We start from the raw sequence: 9619 nt of genomic DNA, 5'->3' as shown, positions 1-9619 counted from the left end.
AAAAAGATAAACATATAAAAGCTAAAAGCTAAGTTAACTAGGGTCAAACATATATTCGTTTTGAATTCTATTTTAAAGACCTAATTGGAATGGAATATTCGTCCAAAATATGGAATAGAGTGAAATTTAGACTAAGATGAAATAAAGGAGGTAAGTGGCACCTGATTAACTAAGCACCAAACCGAACAGAATTTAAAACGTGATCTTAACCTAAAGACAAAAAAAAAAAAAAAAAATGATGTTGTATGTTGAAATCCTATTTTTAAAAAATTACCAAAAAAAAAAAACATTAATTTAATTAAGACGGTCGCCGGGCAGCACGGTCAGATCGATCCGGTGGAGAGAGGCCACCAATGCTGACGTCATTCAGTCCATTTATACTCTTTCTGGGCCTTGGACCTGTCATTGTCAGGTCCATCAGGGCAGCCCACTAATTGTCCCTAACAACTTTCCCTCATATCTTTCCCATAATATAAGCCTTTGCACATCCACACTTTTTTTCTTGCATTGCACTTTCTTCTTCTTACACTTCTCTCTCTCTCTCTCTCTCTGTGTGGAGAGAGAGGGAAAAAAAAAAAGCTTCCAAAGATGAAAGCAAGACACTGTAAGTCTCTACAAGGTATGACTCTGAAAGCTTTACCTGGCATGTCAAACTTTTTGTATTCTTTCTTTCTAGTTAGTATTTTTTTTTATAGACACACTCATGGCTTTTCATTTTTGCAAATCTTACACACACACACACACACATATATATATATATATACTCTCCTCTGTCTCTCTTTTTGACCTGATACATATTTTCAGTATGTTCAACCTTTTTTGTTTCTCAGCCATAAACAGTCCATGGAAAGATAAATATGGTTTGTACTTCAAAGATGTGACTATTGTAATTGAACTCTAGTTCTAGCGTTCTACTTTTGGTTTCAATTACACTTTAAAAGCTGATTTATATCTCCAATCTTTCTTATTCTGTACATACATATACCTGATCTTGCATTATAATAATTTAATGATGCAGGTCACCTAGAAGCCATTGTCGTGCATGGGACCAGGAACAACATCAACATGCTGAACCCTTCAAAAATTGGAATTCATGGCCAAAGAGAAATCTTCCATGAAGCAGAAATCTACACCAGCATTCAATTTGGAAACAAGAGTTCCATTGTGATGGTGGCTTGTTTCTGATACCTGGGTGCTATCCTCCCTGAGCTTTTTATCCTACCTCCTTCTTCATCCAATCTATTTTCATTTTCTTTATTTTTCCATCTTCTTGACCTTGTAAGACCTTTTCTTGACCTTGTAAGACCCAACTCTGTGTCTGTTATCTTTATTTTCCAGTTTTTTAAGGGTTCTATATCGAAATCCACCGATATAGAATCCAATCTCCGTCCATCCCTGTTTCCGTCCAACTCATCTTCTCCTTCCTTGTCTATCCCTCCTGAGCTGTTTGAAATTAGCCTGTCATAGTGTCATGTATCTCCCCTAAAAAGTTGTGTTACAAAAGTCTTGAGAGCCACTTAGCGTTCATGCAAGCAATGGATACCTCAATTGCAACATGGGTTACTTTTTTTTTTTTTTTTTTCTTGGGTTTTACATGTAAACTTAGAAGGATTGAAGAAGATGCAAATTGTAGTGGTCCTTGAGCTGTAGAGTTGTAAAAGAAGCTAGAATTATTAATAAAATATTTCCATTTTGTTTTTATTCAGAGTAAATATTCTTTGTTTCTTTTATATATTCTGTTAAGGCCATCAATTTCAATTGTATTATTGTGTGCAGAAATATGCTGTTGCAGTCATCAATTTCGTTGTTTTATATGTTGTTGGCTGAGAAAGTGAGGAAGAGAGTAAATATTCTCTCAGATCTGTGGAAGAGTTCCCCTCGTGACTGCTCTGATGTACAAAATATCCACTGTATTATTGGAGTTCTCCCCAAAGACTTTTATTTTTTTCTACCAGGAAAGCTGTTCATGAAAAAGCTGATTACCCTTGATGTGAGAAAGTGATTTTTCTCCACACCTCATAAATGTGGCGAGCAAAGCAAAAGAAAAACCCCAAAAAAGGAAAAGGAAGTGAGAGAAATAAATAAATCAATTCATTGATCGTTTTCATGCTTTGATTTGTTTCTTCTTTTAAACAAGACAAGTAGGATAAACTGAAGGAGCTGATCAATTTAGCAGCTCATAAGCCCTTGATATTGTACTTTAATTTGTTACAGTGGTTATGACTTATGAGCTTATTGTCAAAACTCAGCATTTTCATTTGCAAATTAAGAGTCCCACAAATGTAACACAAATTTAGGATGATACTGGTTATTTATTAATAAATCATTTCTCATTTCTCATATATGATATTGATATATGTATATATGTTTGTATATATATGTATACATGTATAACCATTGAAAAATAATTTATAAATTACACCATTTAACTTTTATATGTTTTCAATGTAGTGTATGTTTAGTAATATTTTGTCTTTCAACTTTTTAGCTTTTTTTAGCTTATTTATTTATGTACAATCTTTTTAAAACCCTTTATATATAATTATCTTTTGACTAACTTTCAACAAAAAGCAACATCCAAATTCACCCCTTTTCCTTTTATCTTGATTCACCCTTAGTTTTAGTTTTTTTTTTTTTTTTTAATTTTCAAAACGACAATTTGATGGACTTAACAGTGTAGATTGAATGGATGAATAAATTTTAAGCCAATGGAAATTAAAAGAACCTTCTTTTAATGAAAACTAGGCTCTGCTTTTTGTGCTAGTGCTAGCTATGATGAAGAACTTAAAAAACCAAATCTTTTGATCACAAAAAAACTAGCTACATAACAATTAATGTGTTCATCTCCTTGGCAAAGTCCTGTACGTGGAAAATGAAAGTTTTGTGCTGCTCCCTTTTGATAATGGTTAAAATCTCCCACACCATATATATATATATATATATGGCTACAATTTTTGACATGCAAAAAGTAGTGCATTCCCTTTCTCTTTCAATAACACAACATGGATAAGCAATTAGTTTTCGAATAGAATAGACCAAAGCGAATATTTCACCAATCTTCCAAAAGGATAGAGATATGTATGAAGCGACATTACAACCTCACACACCTAAGTTACTATCATGCATGAATCATCATTTGTTTGAATTATAATGTTCTTCCCCGTTTCAACTTTGCATATGATTATTGATCAAGATTCTCATGCTAAATAAAGAACATGTCAACATCATAAAGAAAAAATTTTCATAGGCAGTGTACAGACTATATAATGACTTGGTTTAGGTTGCTAAACCCTATTAGAACGATAAAATCATTAACAAATGCTAGCCCCTACACATATTTGAATTATTAGCTAGTTTGACGTGTCATAACAATGATGGTTTTTGTAAATTTCAGGGTTATTACAAATGCCCATATAACGTGCATTAATTTTGTGCGAATATTAGGCTAAGATGTGATCGTCGTTTAGTTACGAAATTATTGCATTGTTTTCATTGCATTGACAAATAAATACTGTGGGGACAATTTTTGCCTAGACCAAGTGTTGCACTTGTAGTCATTTTTGGTTTGGAGAGTCCCACATTGGTTCATGCCTTATAAGGTGCAAAGAGCAAGGCTTTCCTTCCAATGCCAAACTAGTGGTACTCTATCACCATTGGTTCATGCCTTATAAGGTGCAAAGAGGAAGGCTTTCCTTCCAATGTGGGACTCTCCAAGCCAAAAATGACTACAAGTGCAACACTTGGGCTAGGCAAAAATTGTCCCCACAAATACCATCCCCTTTCCCTTCTCACTCTTGGACTACTCACAAAAATAATAGTAATAATAATAATTAATACGGAATTAAGAGAAAATTGATATTTTAATAACAAATGCCCCTAGGGGGCGGCATCCATTAACATTGATATTTTAACAAATGTCCTTAGAACATCCGTTTAACATTTTCCGTTAATAAAATGCATTGAACAAGTGGCATGTACATGTGGCTCATATGTTATCTATACATTTTTTTAACTGAAATTTGAGTTGTGAGTTTGGATTAGCTTTTTTTCCTTATATCAAATTATTTACTTACATACATTTTTTTTTTTTTTAAACCTTTAACTTTCAACAAATAAGCTTTTCAGACAAAGCAAGTCAATGCACACTTAATCTATCCTTGCATTTGAAATTAGTTGTTTGCCATAAATTTTGGAGCAAATGGACTATTTTGTATTTGCTTTTAGTGTGTATGCATGTATAAAGAGACCATCTACCAATGTTTAATAACATGAAGAAAAAATCAAATGAATTGGTGAAATGTGTCCATCACACTCATGTAGTTAATTGAACAGTAAAAAAAAGGTAAAGATGAATACCAATTTGGTTACTTAATGATCTGCAAAGACTTTGGGTTACATATTTTGAGTACCATGAGTACTAAAAAGTGGTTAGGGTGGTGACTTCTAGCAGGAAATGATGATATCCACAAGTGGGCATTGAAAAGCTGAATGCCTTTACCCTTGTCTAGGACTTAGCAATTTTACCTCTCTTTCTTTCTTTTTTTTTCTCTCTCTCTCTCTCTCTCTCTCAAAAAAATGGCAGTGAAGCGAATGTGACAACATGAAAGTTAAGCCTGGATTGAAGCACTCTCATAATTTCCTTCACACCCAATCTGAGCTCTAGTTGTGTAAGGTATCACCAGCATAGGGCCCATTTTTGTCAAACTCTATTCCCGCTTTAGGTAACATGCTAACATGGCTCTTTCATTGGGTTTTTTTTTTTTTTTTTTTTTACTTTTGCTCGAATCATTCCTTTCGTGACTTTGAAAAGGAGGGGAATGACCTCTCAATAATGCCTCGATGGAAATTTTTTCTGCAATATTGATTAAATTGTGAAGCTAAGGAATGTTTGGATGAAAAGTTATATATGGATCACATTTTGACCGTTCCTTTAGTGTAAATAAAATAAAAAATTTTAAAAAAAAAAGGTAGCATCAATTAGTCAAATAACCTATAGTCATTATGATAACATCTAAGCTTTTTGCCTTTTGTTCTTGCTTTTCTAAGTCTAGTAAATTGTCAATTTTGTGTTATCTGTTGAATTATTCACTGTTAAGGTTAAATTCATAATCAATTCGAAATGATCCAATTAATTATTCGTTCCAACAAAGAAATGTTATTTTTATCTAATAAAAAACTTGAATTTTAAATATATCATTGAATAATTAAAAATAATGTTAACGGCAGCTATATTAGTAATTGTAAACTCTTCTATGAAACCCTAGAGTATCTAATCTTTTTATCCAAAACAAGGTAAAAAATAAAATAAAATAAAATAAAAACTCATTTCATTTTATTAACCTTAAATTAAATTTCTAAAACTCTAAATTTGATGCTATTATAAATAAAATCTACGTATAATTTATTTGTTATCACTATTTTAATTTATGTGCTTACAAATATAAAAGTATACTAACCGTGTCAATTTTGAAGTCGAAATTATCAAATAGGTTGTGCCCATTTCAACCAGACATAACTTATTTATTAAACAAATTGAAATGGATCGTGTCTTTGGCAACCCAACATGACTTGTTTATTAAGGGTGTAACATGGATTGTGTCGTCTCCACCCACTTTATAAATTGGTTTGTTGGAGTTGAGGGGTTTTTAGTCTTGACACAATTATTAAGAACTTGTGTTCATGTTGACCCGCATAATTGAATACTCATGTTTCGATACAACACGAACACTATCAACCAACTTGAATCACAAACCATATTGTATTGGATTGTTTGCCTTGTTTCGCCTAGATAGAAAGGTGCCACATTATATCAATTGTAACATGCAAAATCCTCATCCAATTCTTAAGGGTTGTCAATGGGCTAAGTCAAGCGGGCCGGTCCCTTTTTGCTTGGGCCATGGGCTTATTGAGCTAAGTCAGGTGATCTATTGACCAATAACGGGCTGGGCCGTAAGGGAAACCCTAGCCCATGGCCCTACCTATGGGCATTGCCCATTTTGTTTTTAGTGGGCTTGGCTACTAGGCCCAGCCAAATGGGCTACCCATAGGCATTTATAATTGGATTTTCTTTCATTTAAAAAAAAAAAAAAAAAGGAAATAGTCAAATTATTTATTTTAAGGAAAGAATCAAATAAGGACAAAGTTTAGCTATAAAATTGGTTGTAGTCTAAGTCTACAATCTTACTCAATATCTTTTTATTGGAAGTGAATTTTGACAAATCTACTATTGAATTACATTTTCTTCTTATATCCTCTATAGCAAAATTTCTAGAAAATTAAAGATCAATAGGTATGTCATCAATAAATTTTTTTAAATTGCAAGTTTTTATAGTTTAAAATTATGCATAAAATATAATCTTATAGATCATATAGTAAATAATATTCAATTGACACAAAATTTGACATATGTATTAAAAGCGTAAAGAACATGCAATTTAACAGTTACATTTTCGAAATATGTAGTAATGTTAATGATATTAAGTAAAGCTGTAGTCTTAGACTACGATAAATTTTGTAGCTAAATTTGGTCCATCAAATAATTCAAAACTTATTTTATTATTTTTTCGGGTCAAAACCTAATAATTTTTTATATTAATGTTTTAATTAGTTTTTTCTTTTTATATTTTTTAATAAACAAAATGTTTAACATTTATTATTTAAAAATAAATAAATAAAAGTTACTAGACTACTAGAAAAATGTATGTTTAGAAAACATATATTATCATAATAAATTTAGGCATCCTAGTGGTTAGGTGCAAGCTCTTAAAGTATTGCTCTATCACCTCTCAAGTTTGACATCCCTTCCTCACCTCACCCTAACGGGCCGGCCTAATGTGCCCCCATGGACCCAAAAAACTAATTCATGAGGAACTGGAGGCGCCACTAGGCCGATATGGCTTACGTTATAGGAAAATGGGCTTCGCTTTCTTCTTTTGTTGGTTTTATTTGCCGTAGGCTTTCCCTATCTGTTGAAAAAAAAAAGGGTAAGTGGATCCTTTTGTGTTTATTCATTTAGAAATTCTTTTTTTAGAGAGATAGAGAGGACCATGGCAAAACCACGCCCATTTGTATCATGTGAAGCTTTCAAGTGAGGAAATAAGCTTTCAAGAAATTACGTTAATTTTCGTAGCTTATGAGATTATAGTGAAGAATAGAATAATTTAACAAATTCGTGGAGGGGTGGAGTCAATCTTTGCAGGTAGTCACTCTTCCTCATAGATTCTTTAGAACCTAAAATGTAATGTGATAGTCTTTTACAATTTTACTCAATTGATGAAACAAACAAACAGGCAAACCGGCTTTAATACAAATGGCCCCAAAAAAATGAAGTTATTAGTTGAGGTCTTAGACTCTTAGGTCCAATTAATTAATAATTTAATATGCAAACTCATAAACTAAAAAGTCTACACCTAATTTTTATAGGTAATTCACCCTCGTTTGAAAGATTCATCATTCATCTGCACAAGACCAGAATTTGGCATTCCAATTTTCAGTTGTGTCAAGCTCATAAAATTGAGCTATCAATTTGTCATAATGGCTAAGCTAGCTCTGAGTTGTTGTCTTTTGACAATAAGAATATCAATCAGTAAATAACGTACAAGATGAGAAATATGGGCTGGCCGAAAAGAAAGAAAGTATTATTTCTAGGGCGGTGTCTGCAGGTTGAAGTCATAAATATGGGCTGCTTTTACAGTTTTACTATAGAGTTAAAAAATTTCTTAGAATCTTCAAAAAAAAATGTTTGAGTCGGTGTAAAAATGATATTGCTCTAATTACAACTCGATCAATATATATAAAGATACAAAAATTTTCACAATTGTTAAGATAACCTATAATGATTGATGTATAATAAAAATAATACTAGTGTTGGTTTTATAAAAATAATGTTTTAATACTTATAATCTATCATTTTAATAAATTGGGAAAAAATATTGAATTTTTTTAAGAGAATTTCAATTTATGACATCTACTCCTGATGAAAATTCTTCAGATCTCTTATTCAATCATTAGAGACTTTACCAATTAAGTCAACTGAAACTCACAACAAAATTCGTTATATTTGTAGTATTGTTGCAACTTGACATGCCAAGAATTATGAAAATATTTTATCAAAAAAAAATTTGAACTTTTTTTATTTTGTGTGATTAGCATTAGATGGAGCTGTCAACCTGAAATAACCGGGCTTAATTACTCATGGACGAAAATGAGTCTAAGCACTCGGAATACTAATGCCGCTTCTACTTGGGCTGGGCTGGGCTGGTTAGAGTAACGGACTTAGGTTTGCAAACCAAATATGTGGAACCCTCTTTTGAAATTAATCCCTGTAGTCATTTTATATAAATAAACAAATTCCTGTAGTCCTTTAGTGAAAGACGAGCCATGACTATTATATTCTTCAAAATTGAACCAAAAATTGTTATCAGATGCAAGGTTGTAATAAGAGATGCGAATATTCCAGGGATAAATTTTATATCAAAGAAAAGGCATGATGTATTCTCTTTTTCTTTTTCTTTTTTCCTTTTAAGAAAAAGTTAATTAATACCCTAAGGTTTATAAAGTATTTTTATAAAAAATTTATGGGAAAAGAAAAAAAAGATTTTTTTATTATTTTTTATATTTTTCATGAAAATGATATCAAAATTTTTCTAAAATTATCAATTAACAAATGCCATAAAGGTACTAGTTAACCGGCTCTTTCTTTTATTCTAAAATTTTCAATACTTGGGTTTCTCTTTCTATCTCTCCCTCTCATTGATTGTGAAATCAAACCAAAACTAATCTTAAAACTCTTTCATGTAACATCAAGAAACTTTACCAACTAGATTAATTTGACTCACGTAAAAGTGGTGTTATTTTAAAGCGTGACACCTTTTAGTAGTGGCTTGATCTTAGCCGAAAGGTTAGGGATAGTATGACATTTAAGTAGAATAAGTATAAGGGAACATGTTTGTTTTTAATTTTTATAATTTGTTGAGGTGATAAATGGTAATAAATGGACAATAAATTTATTTGATGTGATAGTGATAATTCAATGATTCAAACATTTTATTTTCCTTTATTAGAGGACCAATCCTAACCATTTATGTAAAATGGAGTAGTGTTTTTCCATAGACTTGCCTTTTTAGGTAGTCTCAGTTTTCCTCTCAAAAAAAAAAAAAAGAAGAAGAGTAGTCTCAGTTTCCAATTGATTAGCTGGCCCATGCCCCAGAAGTCCAGTCAAGGTTTTAAGGTCATATCATCAGCTTGAGCCCATTAGCGTTAATTATGAGGTTTGGTCTATGCCAGCTTTCTCAAACTGGCAATAGTGTATTTTCTTCTTCTTCTTCTTCTACTTCTTCTTCATTTTCTTTTCTCCTTATCTTTTCACCCTTATTGAAAAGTGAGGACTGAGAGGATAAGGTCTCTGAGACCTTCTTTTATAATTTTTTTTTGGGTGAAGAAAGTTTCTTTGATCAAATTTGGGTCAATGCCTTTTGAGGCATCTTGAATCCCAGCTGAAAAGACACTAAGACCAACATATTTAAATATTGGTTGAAAGATGACACATTGAATCTGGAATCAAAGTTCTCATTTTTTAGAACATTGCACTAGTACCAATCAAAAACTAATTGATACTTTT

The 9619-nt window shown here is 31.8% G+C and overlaps 1 long non-coding RNA gene across 1 annotated transcript; it reads left to right on the top strand.

The window, feature by feature from the left end:
* The first annotated feature begins 436 nt into the window (after positions 1-436).
* On the top strand, positions 437-1701 carry LOC126688855 (uncharacterized). Its single transcript, XR_007644355.1, has 2 exons — positions 437-619; positions 1019-1701. It is a non-coding gene; the product is annotated as an uncharacterized LOC126688855 (long non-coding RNA).
* Positions 1702-9619: the final 7918 nt, after the last annotated feature.

Source organism: Quercus robur, chromosome 6 (assembly GCF_932294415.1).
Source record: "Quercus robur chromosome 6, dhQueRobu3.1, whole genome shotgun sequence".
Lineage (NCBI taxonomy): Eukaryota > Viridiplantae > Streptophyta > Magnoliopsida > Fagales > Fagaceae > Quercus > Quercus robur.
Note: the sequence above shows the minus strand (reverse complement) of the source record. Positions and strands in the feature narration are given on the sequence as shown.